This window comes from Tinamus guttatus, unplaced genomic scaffold, assembly GCF_059628265.1.
Source record: "Tinamus guttatus ecotype Peru unplaced genomic scaffold, ASM5962826v1 Tinamus_guttatus_pri_ptg000081l, whole genome shotgun sequence".
In the NCBI taxonomy this organism is placed as follows: domain Eukaryota; kingdom Metazoa; phylum Chordata; class Aves; order Tinamiformes; family Tinamidae; genus Tinamus; species Tinamus guttatus.
This window is the reverse complement of record NW_028288615.1, coordinates 862,632-881,134: the sequence shown is the minus strand read 5'-3', so window position 1 is coordinate 881,134 and position 18,503 is coordinate 862,632. Positions and strand designations below refer to the sequence as shown.

At 39.6% G+C, this 18,503-nt stretch overlaps 1 long non-coding RNA gene across 1 annotated transcript in view; it reads right to left on the bottom strand.

Annotated features, from left to right (window-relative positions):
* LOC148595639 (uncharacterized) overlaps positions 1 to 16,831 on the bottom strand; it is a 43,447-nt gene extending 26,616 nt beyond the window's left edge. The window contains exon 1 of the long non-coding RNA XR_015913113.1: positions 16,710 to 16,831. This is a non-coding gene — a long non-coding RNA (uncharacterized LOC148595639). The remainder of the gene's footprint in view (positions 1 to 16,709) is intronic.
* Positions 16,832 to 18,503: the final 1,672 nt, after the last annotated feature.

Sequence of the window (18,503 nt, the reverse complement as noted above, 5' to 3'; positions counted from 1 at the left end):
ATAATGAAGACCATTTCTTACTTGTAAGAATATTGTTCATTTTTCATTCCTATTAAAATTTAATCTGGAAGTTGTTTAAAAATGTTTAAGTTTCATTACATTTCAACATCTTAAGGGAAGGAGCTAGTGAGTTCATGAGCAGGAATGCTGTCACTTATCTGTCTCTTCCACTGATATCTCAGCAGTCCATCACTCAACCTATCTGCAACTCAAGATACCCATTTGCAACAGTTTACTACCTACACATCTCACGAAAGTGTGGTGAGACAGTGTTCTCCAAAGAGCTTCAGCTCCATGGATGGCGGATGGCAGAGAAGAGCAGGGGAGGAGAGGATTGGCTCCTGGGCTTTTGGAAGGGGACAGAGTGTTTCTGTGGGTTTCCTGCAGAGTTTGAGTAAGCTGAAATCAGTTCCGATGATGTCACTACGTCATGAAAAACACACAAAAAAGCAAAAGGTATTTTGATACACGACGCTTCAAAGACACCAAGCACTATACTGACGTGTGAAGTGGAAGAAACTCCTGCACATTTGAAAGCCAGGCTCTATTGCCAGGTCCTCCGAGTGGCAGGAAGCCAGCCCTCGCCATCGACTTCTACAGGAACGCTAGGATATCTCATGTTTTAAGAGCTTCAGATCAGATCAGGAGCCCAACTTTAAAATCGTCCTTATAAAACCCTCCTCACTGCTTCCTGCAACCATAAAAATGTAGTAGCAAGACAAAGATCGCATCCATAGGGTGGAATTTTTCTTACTTCACTGCCCAGGCTGCAAGAGCAGGCAGCATAGGGCACGTGCCTACATTCACTTCAGTAGATCCCTAAGTCAAGGGAATTAAATATATCATGGCAACATTGAGTTAAATTAACTGACAGTAGCCCACCAAGAAAACTAAAATTAAACCATCAGAACTGGGACATGCATCTCTCTACAAACATTGGGCTTAAGCACTTTCTACAATCAGGTCTTTTATTCTGAGGTTTAATTTTAGACATCTAAGTATAAAAACTCTGGCCCATACATTTAATAGAAACATGAGATTGCCAAGCTGAGAATGTTAAATCTAATTTTAGTTTTTCTTTGCATACTTGTTTTTTCACACACAATTTTTGCAAGTGAATAGAGAAATATCTGTGGTATTTTCTGGACCATATTCACAATACTCATTTTATTCTTTTCATTTTGTGTAGTTAAAACCTGCTCCAATGAATTGGAAAATTTTCATTAATGTCAGTGAGACCAAAATTTCACTCTCTATAATCAAAGCACTTTCTGGTGAATTTTTAGTCCTGAAAATATTTGTAATATTAATATATAGTGATAATATATGTATACATAGCCTAAATTAGAAACTAAAACTTCCATGAAAGTGTCCCTTTAAGATCTTTATATGCAATTATCATCCAGCAAGTAGGCTGCAGGCGATTTTTTGAATTTTATTCCTCAAGTATAATGTTTCATAACAGGGATATATTGATTTAAACTAGTTTCATTACTACTAATGCTCTGCTAAATTTTAAAGACAACTCAATATTGAACAGAATAATGTGTTCTATTAATAAGCATGCTGTTGAAATACTGAACAGATTTATTGCATTTGGTTGTCCAAATAAACACTAAGATCACTTTCTATAAATCATTTCCTGCCTGAAAAGATGACTGAAATGGGAGTTTGATTTTTAAGTAATAAAAACAATGAAGTCTCATCTGAAAAATTAACAAGTAGATTTTAATCAAAAAGACTATTCTCTAATCAGAGGTGTTTCAGCCTTGTTTAAAGCACTACTTATTACCACAGGTGCATAAGAGCTTTAAAGGCACTGGTGGTAGCAATAGCTTGAGGAAAGTTTGAAAGGAGATTCAGGCTCTATTTTGCAAGAGGGAAAAAAGAAGAGAAATGGCAAAACGAAGTCCACGCTGCACAGTGCTCGGCTCTCACGTGTATACTTAAGCTGGCTCAGGAACTAGGAGCTAAGTATCCATGTCAGTACAGAATCTGCTTCAGCTGCTAATTAAGCTTGCTGAGAAGAAGTAATTACTGATGCAGCTCTTCTGCTTCGGGGAGCAGGACTAATACTGCTGGGGGGTACAGCCCAACGGCCTCCCTGTAGCAGACCCAGGTGCCTGAGCAAAGCTCAATGGGTGGCACAGGCATGCCTGAAAGCAACTCATTTCTAGTAAAAAAAACAGATTATCAAGATTTTGTGTCCAACTTCACCAGGGACACAGTGTGCCATCTCTCACAGGCTCGCCTCATCTTTCTTCATGCCTCCTCTGCCACAGATGGAAACACCCTCGCAAGAATGTCTAAGCAAGTAAAAAATCACTGAAAGTAAAAAAATACTGGAAGAAAAGAGGTACCTGGTGATCACCAGCAGAGTTATGACCGGGTGGGTTTGCCCACACTTTGCAGAGGAGGAAAAGCTGGACGGTCTCAGAACAGCAAGCCCTGCTGCATCTAACAGCAACCTGTGGCAGATAACAGCAAGGCAGGCGCCGGGCACCGCGGGAGTACCAGTAACGTGCTTCTGGTCACCCTGTCTTTCCATCACAGCGTGCACCACGAATAAACCTTACAGGACAGGAACTCCCTTTAATGCACACACATGTAGCGCCTACCTAAAGCATTCAGAGATCCATGACAGGTGTCCATCCACCTCACAGCACCTCTGCATTAACACCAGCAGATACACTGGTAGTCCTCTGGATTTTGTTCCTGGTTTTCAGCAGTGGTTCACAAACCTTGTCAGTTCCCTCTGCAGTTTTTATGGGCTCCCAGGCTGAGCTCCCCATCACCCTCAGCAGTATCATCCTTGGCAGCAGAATATCACCAGATCCTTTACCAAAACACTGCATATTACTGACTGCCTTGCACAGAGTCAATGCTAGTGCAAACCCAACCTGTGCTCCTGCATGGAAATCCATATGGTAGGAGCCAGAAATTCTGCATCTTCCTTTTATACTCATGCTGTACCTAAAAGAGTAGAGCCTGGGTTCCTCAGCACTATTGCAACACAAAGCTACAGTAATTTTTTTTTTTTTTTACAACTTGCCATTTCTGCTTGCATATGCTGTATGGCTTACAAAAGGTTATGCATATAAAATTGTTAGGTTACAGTTATTATCTTGTTAGAAAGAGCATTTTAGAACTGTTTGAGGAATGAAAGGACTAGGGTATTTTTTAATGTTTCAGTAAAAAAAAAAATGAGCACATAGGATTTGCTTCTGATGTAGGAAAAAACTCATTTCAACTCAATAATCCAGCATAACTATATTTTTAAACCCCAACATGCCTCCAAAATCTTAAAGATATAAAATTAGGCCACTGTCACACTCTCACCCAACCTTCACTACCCTGGCAGAGACTTTCCATAGCCTAAACAAGCTCTCCTGTAATTACAGCTAAGTGGATTTTTTTTTCTGTCAGATATTTAATCTTTATTATCCTAACACTGATGAAATGTATTTTAAAGCATTTGTAGGTGTTCCTGACAATTTTTGTCATTAATCAAGAGGGACCTCTCACTGACCTGTACTGCAGTCTCTCTACCATTCTTCCGGTCACTGGATCCCATATTCACATTGCTGCTCCTGCCTATCACAACAGCATAAGATATCAGGCTAAACTCTGACATTCTGTCATCATCCACATTTTAATGTGCTCCTCTGTATATGAGGACAGCAGGAAACTGAGCCTAGCAAACTCGTAACACATCTGTGAGTATATACACCCTTCCTACACAGTAAAACAACTGTTCGAGTTTCTTCCAAGTTTGAGAGAAATGTCAACTCTGGATCTCACAACACCCTCTTACTAACATTACATACACTTTAGATAATCCTCACAATACTTATCGGAGAAGATTACCCGTTCAAGAAACAATAACCTGGATGAATTCTTCTTCTCCTGGGAGCTTCTACTGAAATAGCATTATCATAGTCCATAAATATCATCAACAGAACACAGCTACATCATCTCTGTTTCTCCTCTTAAACCTATCAACTATTTCTAACTTTTGTCTTTTTCTCACTTATATTCCTGGTTTCCACATTTACTCTCTCCAGATAATGACTTCTGCAACAAACAAGTTACAATGAACGCTCTGGGTAACCATTATGTAAATGTCAGAGGTCTTGTGCTTTCCTTCAGTCATTATCTATTCTGTTTCTCGAGTAAATTATTTGCTGACTCCTATTAGCCCACTTCTCCTTTGTGTCCTAAAATGAGGTTTAAGAGTTATGTTAATAAAATTAGGCATCTCAGGGCTCACTACCACACTGAGTCTTCAGGAAGTGTACACATCTTGGAGAAGAACAAGACTTCCAACAGAACTTGAGCATAAGGATTACTTCCTGCAGCCACCCAGCTTTACGAGACATAGGTGCTATGAGATTTTCCCCCCAAAAGAACTTAAGCCTGGAGTATCCAAATCGATTTTTCTCCATCCTTTCTCAAGTTGAACAGTAATTACTGAGGCCTCTCTTATCTTAATTTAAAGGTGCATTACAAGGCAGAGAAAGGAGGTTGAGTTATGCTGCCACTTCCCTGGAAGCAAGAACTTCTCAGTCCCAAAATAGCTTGCCTTTCAGAACATCTCTAAGGAATCTTCTTTAGAGCCTTGGTTCATTGAACAGCTCCCCAAATGTAGCAGTCCCATATCCACCAATTACGCTAAGCTACAATGAATCTCCCAGTATCGGCAAAGTTTAATAAATCCATTCAGGATTTCCCAGTAGCAGCTTTTGTTGCAACCCTCCATCACGGTTACTCTCCCTATTCCTATCCTAAACAACCCCCTGTACCAACGAGAAGCAGATCTCACCAAGTGCTCACCAGTAATCAGCTCACCACCTTGCCAGCACTAGTACCTGATGCTTTGGATTTTTTTCCAGAAAATTCAGGCACAATCAATTAATTTGCCGATATCTGGGACTTCTGGTTCTCATCTGAGGTTCTTCTGCTTATTTCTGACCAAGGGGAAAAGAAGAGTGCAAAAGAAGCAGTCTGAGAAGACTAACAATGCTGTTAGCATTTAAATGTACCATTTTACACAAGCACTTCTTACGGCTCTTTTATATCTTGCAAGTAGAAAAAAAAAATAAAGGAATTGATTCACCTCTCGCTCCAGCACAACTGTGCTTTCTTTTCTATAGAGGACTCTGGTGCAAGGGAGCAATGCCATTTTGAATCACAGCAATTCTCTGTACCTGTGCTGTTCATGTATAGAGCTTGAAAACCTTTACATGGGATGGTGGCAAGCTCTGTTAGCCTGATGGTACAGAAGAGTGAACTGAGGCACAGAGAGTGGAAGCAATTTTCCAAAGGTCACAGAGTGAGTCAGTGGCAGATCTGGGACAAGAACCCCCTCGTAATCAACTTCTCTAAGGGAACATCCCCTCTTACTGAAGCAAGGTGTTACACATACATCAATAACTGAGGTCACTGAAAACATTTTACATAGACACTGCAGTGAAGTCACCTACTAGGAAAGTGCCAACAAAAAGGAGGGTGCTTGATGAATTTGCAGAGGTCCTTTACATAAGGCTAGAGCATTCCAGGAGGAGGTGAAAGGAGAGGACATTTGCTCAGGAAGCCCACGTAACAAGACGGTGGTGACAAATCATTACTCCCAGAACACTGCCCAAGGAAATGTAATGCTGCTGTTTTCCAAATGCTTGGTTATAAAACCTTTCACACGCACAATATTTAAAACCGTGAATTACCTTCAAGAACGTATCCAAACGTCTAACAGTATCAAGTCACAGTAACGGTTATCTGTTTATAGGTCAGGAGGGCAGTAAATTACTGCAATGGAAAGTAGTAAAGCCGACATTGTATCTAGCTGTGCTGTTTAACAGGTGATAGTGAAAAGCAGGTGATGCATGGAAACTTCAAGTTTTTATAGCTCCTACCTCAATCTGTATTCACTTATATAAAGATGTCACATTTTTAAACATTTAAAAGTCAAATTGTCTGGAGAATAGATTCATATAAAATTTATTTTCAGAAACCGATATTTAGCCTACTGCTATCAGAGTTGATTGCTCTTATGTATAAGCTTTATTCAAGTTTCTACAGGTTTGGAAATACAAAGGCTGACATTTCAGATCCCATACTCAAGTGTGTCATTAACCAGAAATTGAAATGGGAACATTTCCACTTTCTCGGAAATACTCAGTTTGTTAGGGTGATAACTACTGCTATACACGAACTGCTTTGGAGTTTTTGTGAAGCTACTGAATATGACTCTAGTTCAAGATAGACAGCAAGGAGGAGTCACCCCAGCAAAAGAGAAACCCTGAATTGGTGCCTTACCCAGCTCAATATGCCCTGAGCATTCAATAGTTTCAAAGTGCTGCCAAAACAGCTATTTGTCAGTGGCTAATGGCAAAAATGTTTTATTCTGTTTATGTCAAAGACATGTTTGTCAGGCACTGGACAGCCAGACAAATCAGGGTCTAATTAGTTCAGTCAATTCCCTCCATATTATCCTTTCAGTCTACATTGAGCTACTAAAGCCTCAGAAATACAACACTTCCGAGACAGCAATAAGGGAAATAAGATGTCAGAATTCTATTAACAATGGCATTTTCAGGAAGCAATGTAAATAGAAACTCAAATTTATGAAAGAACTGTATTTCAAAATAATATTCAATATAATCACCCTACACTTATCTTTAAAGGAGAGGTCATTTCCCAATGACAAAATGTTTCATCTCCAAATGACAAACCCATACCCATAACTTATGTGGCACAGTGACCATCATTTTTGGGGGGTCTGCACAGTGTTTTGGACAAGAACAACTTGGTCCCCAAACCAAGTACTACAGTTGTACAAATAGCAGTGCATGAATAGCACTTACTCCACCCTTGACATTTAACCAGCTCAGAGAGAACGTGTGGCAGTTAAGCGGTTGTAAGATAAAAAGAACCGGAAAATGCCACATTCAACTGAAATGACAGGAAATATTTAGGTAGGCAGAATATAATAAATTTGGCTGACTTACAGGAGTTTAATCGTCCTTTTGTGAAAACGGATACATACATGTAAAAATTGTAGCTGGGAGGACCAGCTTTCTGTTAGAGGTGTCTAAATCTGATTTATTTGTACATGACCATCACAGAAGAGAAACTCTGCAGCAGGGACAGTTGTGCTGGTGGCAGCAGCAGCCCCCGGGTCTGTGACGAGTGTCCGGCAGCCACCACGACACCAGCAGGGCCCAACACTTCACCAGCGGCACCCTAGCCCCGTGCTGGCCCCTGCTTGCCGGGGCACTGCACACGGGGGCATCTGCCACCCAAGCTGCCAAACTTCGTCTGCCCTGAGAAGACAGGAGGATCTATCATCCTTCCACTTTGAAATAGCTCATCTACCACCTGGGTTTATGTATTACTGTCTGGAAAATCCATTTTAGTTCTCATTCAACAATGTTTCAAGTCCACAACCCATCCAACCACAAGACAAAAAGATCCTTCACTATAACGGAGGAAAAAACTTGGTCATTGCACCACCTTTACTAGCCAAGGAGAGACTTTTCTTTCTTTTCAAACCAGATCTCCATTTTACAGCATTTCTCCCATCTCAAAATTTTTCTGTAGTAACCTTAAGGTCTTTGTTATTTTTTTCTAAGCTCATTATTGGTCTCTTATTTCCACACGACTAAGTAAACCATGAAGGGGAGTGCAAATTCAAAACAGGCACAATGTTTTAAAGTCTGGAAGAAGGAAAGAGCTTTCCTGTAAAACACATAGTTAGGAAGCACAAATTTCCTAAACTGGTGCTGAGTTATCCAGCCTGCACTAATAAAGGGCTAAAATAACTACAAGTTTTGATTTTTTTTAAAGAAAATCTGTACTCATTAATATTTATCAGTGTAGTTATAAAAGCATCTTGACACTACATCAGTACTTCGGTTAAACCATTAGAACAGAATTGATGCTTGAAAACCAGCTGATAAGAATGCACAGGTGTGTGTCTAGCTAGCAGCAGACTCCAGTGCTGCTCTTCTCATGTTTTACTTACAGAAGCGCAGACTTCATTTCAGAATATGTGATTCCTTTCATGTCTGACGAATAAACATGCCTGTGAAGCGAATCATATAATACGTGTATCTGCCCTGCATCATACAGCATTGGTGACTTTTCCTCAGGTTGAGGTCTTTGCTCCCTAACCCAGCACAGACCAGAAAAAGCTCTGTGTTTATAAAAATTGACTTATGCATGGAAAAGTCCCACTCCAACCGAGCTCTCCTTAAACTATCTTAAACTCTAACTAGACCAACAATAGATCTTTGCATTTACGTAACGTTTTACATTCACGGAGCTTATGTGCACTAACAAACAGTGGGCATCATCTCCATTTTAAAGAGCAGAAAACAAAGGCAGAAAGCAATTAAATAACTTGATGGCAAGACAGTAACAGAACAGATTTAGATCCCAATTTATCTGCTCCGCAGCCTTCATCTACCTCACAGACAGCAGCAGCAGTCCCAGCAGCACACTTGTATGCAAAATTTTCATGGTCAGCACAAGTAATGAAAAATATTAATCAAAACCTCTCATGTCCCTTTAATGACATCCCCATGAATAAAATGAAAAACAAAAGCCTAAATATTTAAAGACTCTTCTGCATATGCGCCTGAACTTCCATTTCCTCAGCTAAAAAGGATTTCCTTCAGACAGACCACTGGCTTTGATTTTATTTGAAGCTTCGGAGTTCAAAAGGGCTGAAGATAATCAATGGACATCAACCTTTTGCTACATTATCTAGAAAGTTTAACCGAGTAAAACAAACTAACAGCCCACATACACATACAAAATGGCCCTAATTTCCCAGGATTAAGAGTTAGAAAACAGTAGAAAATAATACGTTTTCACAGCCAGAAACAATACTGTATTCAAAATGTGCTCACATGCACATCAGTCCAAATGTGAAGCGCTGGCACTTCAGCCACAGGTTTTGTTTAGAAGGTGCAGTATATTGATTTGGAAAAAAAAAAAAAAACAAAAGAAAACAAAAAATACAAAACGCACGAAGTTACCAGTCAATCTGTCTAGGCCATCACTGTGACTGGGTCACCCCAAGGGACTGAGAGGACGAGAACACAAATACAAATTTAATATACAAATTTAATGTCAAAGTTGTAAACGAAGCAATTGCTTAGCAATGGCCTCCTTCAACCCCATACCTAAATGGATGGAAAGACACAGAAAGAGCAGTGGGGTGCTGTGCAGATGAGGGTTCATGGCATGAAGGCATCTCAAGAATGAAATGGTAGCCACAATCATCACTTGAAACCCAGCAGAGTGAGCTCAGTTTTTCACAGGTTGCTCCCCCTTTGCAGCCTTCCCAAGCTCATTTAATTAGATTAGTTCTGTATTAAAATTTTCCCTTTTTTTTGTAACTGAATGCAAGTGGTTTTGCACTGTAAATTAAAAATGAGAGCACACTTAATCCTATCCGCACTAACTAGTCTCAGTCAAAATGCATGTAGCTTAAAAACATATGTTAATGTCCTGATTCAAGTGACATTCTCGAAATGACCGTGAGCAAGAGCTTCTGTTAAGGTTTAAGAGTGACATTAACCTTTAAGAGGTCCTGAGTCCTTGACCAAGCTGAAGTATCAAGGTCTCTTCTTCTTTGTGAGAAGTATTACATCTCAAATAAGACTTTTGGGCAGAAACACTCACCGGATGCACTGCAAATTCAAAGTCTTCAGCTAAACTACTGTATCTGACCCAACTCCAGTATAAGACACTCGGAAACCATCTATTACAGATTGACTAGAAATGACTGTTTATTTCAAGGCACAGACAATCTCAGGTAATCCAGACCTGGAAGACATGTCTGATGATGTCCCTTGGTTTCTTCTGCTTTCAAACTTATAAAATAGCTCACCCAGACTGAAGAAAAACAGGTATCTGAGCAGTGAATTTGACTACACTGGTGTCAAGTTAGCAGCCTCCTGGCACAGACTGGGTCAACTCTGACATTGCTGTGGTGAAGGCAATCTGAATCCTCCAGGGACATGATGATCCTAAATGTCTGCATGGTCCAGACCTGCCAATGTCCCAAGCTCTCAAATCCTAAGCACGAATTTCTAAAATAAAGACAAGCTCACAGAACTTCATATTTCAAAGTAAAAATAATTATGTGCATCATGCATGCTACCTTTCAGTAAACACTATAGATGCACAGAGCCACACAATTTGTGCTGATGCCACCTCACCAAATATACTGTATTTACATAGTAGGGAAATGAGCTCTCTCAAGTTTTACCAACACCTGGAATTCATCCTATGGGGATAAAGCCCCAGAGAGTCTAGAAAAGTCCTTATAATGCAAGTGGCAAACTGTGCATCAGACAGAACTAAGCCTGAACTTTTTGCAGCTCAGAATAAATCTTAGGGTATTCAGAACTAACTCGGAGATATTTCTGCAGGCAATCATCCTGGTACAGACAGATAATGAATTCCCACTTTCTTTGCTGACGAAAATTGGAGCCACGAAAAAGAAAATTCTGCCATGCAAAACCCAACCAGCCATGCTCTGAACCCTCACTCCCCTGACCCTTGTGACATTTCTAATTAAGCTCCCTGATCAACACAAAAACAAGTGCTTTGCAAGTAAGAGATGGTAACCAATTTCTCTTCCAATATATAATAACCACTAATGTCAAAACAGCTATGTAGGATTTAATCTTCTGAAAAAAAATTATTCAGATTATGAAGTCCTATATGACACAACAGCCTCCATTCCTCTCAATAAAAGGAAATAACTACTCTAATCATTTCCACCTTAAAAAAATAGGGGGGCCTGATTTTTGGACTACCAGTCCAGAAATATTTTCACTTCTCATTAAAACTCGTGCCCACTGAAACAGCTGCACTTGCACTTTGAACGGAGACGTGTGCCACTAAAACCCTGATACCAGGGGGTGCTGGTGAAGGTGCTTGCACAGCTCTCTCAAGAAGCATGATAGGGGTTACACTGAACAAACTGTATCTTCTGATTTGAGGACCACTTTCCCAACTCTTAAGGACAGGGCTTTGAGCACAGGTGGTCTTCTACCAGGAAATTCTCAAAGCCTTCAAAATACTGATATTATTAGTCTTGTCAGACACTATTGCAAGTCCAAGGCCAGGAGTATATTGTGCTGGAAAAGGCAGCGTTGTCTTTTCTCTAGATTTATTCCCAAACAGAAAAATCCACAGTAGATATATACATATATCCACCTATGGAAAAGTTTCCCACAGGAAAGGAACAGCTTTTAACGCCAGGCAGACAAAACAAAGTAAAAAGTTTCAAAGAAAAAAAAGATCCAAAAGATCCTAAAGAGCCTAGAGACAAGGTTGATTAAAGACAATAAAACAACAGAAGAGACAGAGAACTGGCAGAGATCTCAGTTAGGCAAGGAACTGCTCAGGTAGACAGGGCTTTTATGCAAGCCCTACAGCCCTACTGGTGCAAGCATTTCCAGGGCACTGAGGGCAGACGGGATTATATTGTGAATGTTAGAAACATGTGGGTATTTTGATAGTGATGTTTCCTTTTAGCTTAAATACTGTTGTTTGGTGGCATTATTTATTTTTAATATAGGTAAAAAAAAATATAATACAGGATAAAACAGGTAAATCAATTATTATAATTAACCTAGAAATGAAAAGAGAAAGCACATTTTTTTCTTCCTTGTACCAAGCTAACCTACTCCATACCACCCTGAGTTTGAAATTCCATTCCGCTTTTGACACGCAGAAAAAGGCTCCCAGAGCCTTACATTCTCAGCAGAAGACAGAAAGAATGAGGACAAAAAAAACATTACCTCCCTCTTACAGATAAGAGAGGCACAGAGATAGATCAGTGGATTTGCTGAAAGTAGTACAGGTAAAAGGAAAGCTATTCTCGATATTTACTCATGTTGAACCTTCGCCTTTGTCTGGCCTCCTAAAATTATTCCAATACCTTTGGGTCCACAGTCAAATTAGTTCTTTATTTATTATGCCAATTCTCAAGTATCTTTCAGACGGCCTCATCCACTGTTCCAGTCCAGCTGGGTAAACAGACAAAGTAAATTCAGTGATGCAAGTTTACCTTATAGCATTCAAAACCCTTTGCATACGTGGTATTTTTTTTTCTTTAAATAAGCTATGGATGTGTTTAAAGGTGACCTGGGGAGAAAAAAAAAACAACTTTAGGAGAAGCAGAAAGGAAGGGCTTCTGCTGACTTACTTTCTTCAATATCGCTTTCAAAGGAGAAATTCAAATAAACCAATATTTGAAGCTTTGGTATGTAATTGCCCTTATTAAAGCAAAAAATGACAATGATACAGACAAGAATTTTAGTCACTGACATAAAAAGAAAGCGAGACTTCCTAGTACTTCCAAGAAACAGTTTTCTTTGGATTTCATTGCAAAATGACACCACAATTATGTCAACAACATTTAAGATGAACTAGTGACTTTAAAGAAACAATAATATTAAAAAAAAATTTACAAAATTCAGCCTCCCTCTGAAAAATTCATCATCTTAAAATCTTACAATCTTCCCAAAGCAGACCACATCTTACAGCAGGCTTGCACACTGCTTACCACACAACAATATCTCCTTCCTGATGAGGGCCTCCAGCACTACTGGAATACAATGAACAAGAGACAGGCACAGGAAAAGGAGGGAGGAGATACCCCACTGAAAATAAGAAATTCTTCATAGTCCTTTCCATCTCAAATTCTACCCACATCTATTGCATTTCTACGTACAGAAACCTTAACAGACATACAGAACAATCTGTGCAAGCCAAGGGAATTAACAGATGCGCCGATCATCTTATACAAATAAGAAATAAAAGCTGCCAGCTGCACTTGTAAATTCAAAGATTAGCGGGAATAGACAAGGCAACAGGTACAACCCTTCTTTTAGATGGAGCCCAAGAACTCCAGTCCTGTAAAAACTCAGCCTCCTCTTCAAATTTTGGGATTCAAGTCCTACGCTAAGCTGCAGAACATCTCCAACAAGCTTTCAGCAGCCAGACACTTGCCAAAGTAAACTGGATTCTTGCCAGTGTTTGAGATGGCAGCAAAGCAGGGCCTGTATAACTAGGTCAGCCCTGATTACCTAAAACAAGGGCAATTTTCTTTACACCTCTGTGCAACGCTTCTGAAAATGGCAAAGGCTGAGTGTTTGGGAGCCACAGAAAGAACATCCAAAAATCATATTTGATAGAAGAGATTTAACTATGTTTTAATACAGATGGTATTTCTATCAATATGAGGGCAGAAGCCCACTGTTCAGCAGAGCTCTTCACTCCCTTTGCACACGAGCTATCGCTTCGAATCTGTCTGAGTCAACTTTAGTGACCACTTTAATATTCACTTTACAATTAATGCTTCTTTTTATGGGTTGGTAGAAGGTAAACCAATTTCAGTTCAGCTTCTAGGTATTGAATTTATTATAAAAAGTTATGTACTTAAAACTCCTATAATGAAACCAGAGGCATCATGAGATATTAACCTAGAGTTAATGCTGAGAAGGCCAGTTTGAATAATTCAGTTCATGTCACCTTAAGTATCTTTTCAAATGGAATTAACTTTATCTCATGAAAAAAAGGAAGCTTCATGTTCCAGTTACTGATTATTGACTCCGCAAGAGTTCTGTCTTAAATCATCTCACCACCATTTTCCCTGCAATTTTATTTCACTACTACCACAATGTCTCTTTAAATTTTGAGAGCTAGCTTTTGTTATAAAGGAGCAATATTAGGTAAGAGGAAAATGTGATTTCAGAATTAGTGTTCCCTATCTATGGGGCTAAAACAAACAAAAATATAACGTTAAAGTAGCTGCATTAGGTCACTGCAGATAAGCAGCAGGATGGTGTTTCAGCCACGCACACGCACAGCTACCGGAGTCATTTTACTCCCATGTACCTCCATGCTAACAGAACAAGGGAAGTTTGGAAACACTGCAGTTCTCTTGACCTGCTACTTTCCTCATTCTAACACTAAAATCCATCATTTAAACACCAAAAGGCAATGCTTTCAAATACCCGCCCAAGGCCAGGGGAAAGTCTCGTGGTTGGTGTTATCCTATTCTAAGATAAAGGGAGCAAGACAGGTAAAGAGTGAGGTACAGGTGCAGCACTGAAAACAAGTCAGAAAAACAGGGGAACAAAAGGGGAAAGTGAACAGAAAACAGAAAGAAGAGTTCATAACGAGCAGAACAAAATGATACTTTAGTCCAGAATGTAACCATGCACCTGATTTAAACATACCCAGTACTTCCTTTGCTCAGGATTCAAATAAAACTCAGGAAAGGCTTCTTTCAGCCCCATCTTTAAACCTGTTTAACTAGGACAGCTTTTCTCAACTCCAGCTGCAGAGGTGGAGAGAAAGCAGGAGCTTCAGCAGCCTAGGAAGAGCCAGGGTGCGATTCACTCGAAGCAGTAGGGAAGGCTTTTGGTCTCCTTCTTCCCAGTTCTTACTCCTAAGATCCTCTCTTGCTGTGCTCCTAGGGAATACCCCAATGATGTGCTACACCAGTATGCACATCCTTTTCCTGTCTGGCAAAACACTCGAGCAAAAAGTGACCCACCACAACACTAAGAGGTCACAGTCCAAGTATTAAGACATGAGACCGAAGACGGAAAACACAAACAAACAAAGCAAAAATAGCATCATAATCCAGGGACAAGCAGCCCAGGGTCTTTTTTTTTTTTTTGATAGGTATCATATGTTAGGGAAAGAACTGAAACAATAAGGTAGTCCTGCAAATTTTCCTTGTTTTTGAGTCAAAAGGAGAAGCACACTGAAGGACTTGTTTGGGAGGAAACAAACAAACAAACAAAAAACTTATAAAGCCAAATGCAGACAAAATATAAGTAATTCCATGTCCATCAAGACTAAATAGAGAAAAGTGAAGAGGAAACCTAACTCTTTTCAAGAAAATCAGAAATATTGTTGCACATTATGAAAGGGACCAGTTGAGATTTGCTTTGACAGTTTTAAATCTATGTCTACAGAGCTTTGAATGGGTTAAGAGAGCTAAGGTGATTTCGGATCTGCTGGGCAGGAGCTGTAGACTACATAACCATAGATAAAATACCAAGACAAGCGTGGACATAACATCTGAATCTGCAGTTGTGGACAAAACTTTCTGAAAGTATAAAGGGAAGGACAAGATAATACACAAGCTTGACAGCACCCCACAAATAGACAAGCCAGACAATTTCAAAATACTCCCTGTATATGCCCTGGTAAGAGTGATCAGGAACAGAAAGAGATGAAGGTGGACTGCTGCATTGTCAGATGATTTGACAGTTAACAGCCTTAAGTATAGTCTATTTTTATACTTTTGGGCATGGCAGATGGAGTGGAAAACTTTATACCAGTAACTAATCTGGGACAAAATACACAGGCTATCAATGAAAGCTTTCAAGCCCAGCTCAACCAAAGAGAGGAAATGCCATTATCCAAAATCTGGGCATGCTGTTGGCTTAAGTGGATCCTCAGAACTAGTTTTTCATTATGATCCCCCAAGCCAGTTTTAGGTTACAGATGAGCAGCCTAACACGGCCCAATCTCAGAGAAAACAGTTCTTATTCTAGGAAATTAACACCATCACGAAATGGATGTCTGAGAAATGTACAAAAGAATGAAAGAAAAATGCATAGAGATGCTAAAGATTTGATAAGCAGCTCAATATCAAAACCAAAGCACAAACTGACAGGATAAAATGAATTCTGTTGAAGACAAAGTTAGAAGTAGTGCTACCTGTTTCCTGAATAGAACTAAAAATGTACCCCTATGAACCCCTCTCTGCACAGACTAAACAGACCGGGCAATTTAGTTATCAAGGAACTACTGAGAGGCAAAAATCAGGCCATCTTCTGGAAACCTGCGACTGCATTATAAGCCTTTAAGATTCTTTTAGCAAAAGATCAAGGGCTCAAAAAGCACAGTCTTAGGCAAGATAGATTTGGGATGGAGATCTGCACATGAAAGCAATGGAAATAATAGCAGGTAAGAAGAACATTGGGTAGGGTACTTGCATGAACTGCTTTGTTTCTCTGGGTATAGCTACCTATCAATAGAAACGCAAATAAAGTACCTAGTTCTCAGGAGAAATCAAAGGACAACAATGTTTTTAAGTATTTGAGCAGATACAACTGAGAACCATTTTACTGCTTTGTTTAACATATTGTATCCCTAGTCCACATTTTCTGTTTTTCAACTGCAGGTTCAGTTTTAGTCTTATACGAAAAGCTCACATCAGATGGACTACCTTACAAACTTCATAAAGTTCATACTGACAAAACGCATTACCTGTAATCTCCTTTTCAACTATCAAAATCCACAATGAAAATTTTAAAGGCTTATCTAAGCGACGGCATTATTTTATTTTTTAATAAAACAAGCAAAGAAAATAGGAGGACACTTTATCTTTTTCTTTAACAAGGAAATGCATTCCTGTGGCTCCTACTGCATTACAAAATGGTCAATTAATTTCACCCATTTTATTGGTCCAAAACTTGCCTGTAATAGGCTCCTGCTTCCTTGCAATCCATGTATTAAGAAAGGGAGTCACAGGAAGCCAATGACAAAGAGTTTACAACCTTGTATAATACAAGATGACATGCTTCAGTTATGGCTCTAGAAAAAACAAAAAGATGTTTTAAAAGATATCATAAAAATGGACATGAGAGGAAAGACCTTACCTTCTGCTCCTTCTCCTTGGCAGCCCTGATTTCAGAGAGGGAGAGTGATAGCTTTTCCTGCTGCTCAGATAGGTACTTCTGATACAGGCTCAGAAGTTCCTGGCATTCTCTGTACTGTTGCTGTAGAGGTGAGACATCAAAAGTTAAGGAGAAAGTGCTCTTTAGTGTATAGTTACAGTCAAATAAATACCAACTTATTCCAGGTAAATTTGATTTACATATGTAACAGTTCAATTTAAAAACAGATACTGTGAGCTTGAGTACCGCATAATGATGATAAATCTACTTGGAGATAAATGTTCAAGTAAAACTTTCTTTCTACTCTCAAAGGAGAAAAAGAAGAATTGCACCAAATTCTTTTATCACTGGAGAAGGGATGGCTGCAGGAGGCAAGTGATCACATTGTTTCATTTGGTACAATTACAACCCTCTGATTTGTATCCAGACACCACCAATGTTTATTTATAAATAAATAAATAGTCAGCCAAGGAAATTTTGAAGCATAATCCAAATTTTTTTTTTTTTTTTTGGATTCACAAGCCCACATACCCAAATCCAAACCCCTTGCTTGAGCACTAGCAGCTCAAAAACCACAGCCACAGATGCAGAGTGACGGGCCTTTTAGGGACCAGAAATGATTTTGGGACAGTAATCTGCAGAAGCAGCAACTGTGGTGTTTGCAAGGATATTAGCAAGCAACAGTGTCCTGACTTGCTTGCAGCATTGAAATTCCAACAGGAGATAAATCTGCTCTTCACCTGTCATTGTGTAATTCCCTCCCTTGCCCATGTAGCATGGTAAACCATTTATGCTCCCCCTTCATCCCCCCTCACTTTTAATTATGCATGCAGATGGGATAAGGGCTCGCTGTCCAAAGAGATTACTCTGAATAAATACTTTAATAACAAGTCACCACAATTAAGGTAGGGAACAAAAACTTCTTCAGTCTATAAAATGGTGTTGAGTTACGGATTTCCTTAACATTTTTATGATCTAATCATTGCTTCTGGGCAAATTCATGTTGCAATCATTTTTGCCAATCACAGCTGCATAAATAACTCACTGCTTTGTTATTCCCTGTTATGACCCTGGCTTTTTTCCCCCCGCTACTTCTTTCCTTTCTTCTGTTGAGGGAGGGGATTTTTTTTCTTTTCTTTTTTCTTTTGCTTTGCTTAAATAAAAAGCTAAACAGAGGGTGAGCACAACATTTTAAGAAAGAATGAAGAAAAGGTTGTTAACCCCCAGTGTTAAATTAATAAGGAAAGCTCTTGGAATGCCTTTGCTCAGCACTTGGAAAAAATGAGAGGATACAAACAACAGTCCAAACACACTAAACGCTTCCAGAGTCCAACTGCCCCAAGCCTGGGCTGTTTTACATTTCACTTCATTTTGTCAGAGGGCACCAAAAGGCTGAAGTGATTTGTGATGGTCTCAGGAATCTCTGCCAGCTATGATGTATATAAAAGGAATTTTTTATTCCAGCTGTAACCATAGGCAGTAATGTTTATAGTAGGTGAGCATATTAGCCTGGACGCAGGGCATGAATTTTACTCTAGGAAAAGCCAGTTCATTTATACAGCCTAAGAGTTACATGTCGGCATTTGAAGACAAATTATAGGGAAATTCATTTAAACCCCTGTTATGTGGCAGAATATAAAAACAGACAGCCCTATCTTTATCAATTTCTACAGCCTCCTTAACTCACTCTGCTTTCCGCAGCCCCCTTCCCACAGAAGGGATTTCACCCTGCAGGCCGAGCGGCCTACGCGGCCTTGGGGCACCAAGCGACGGCCA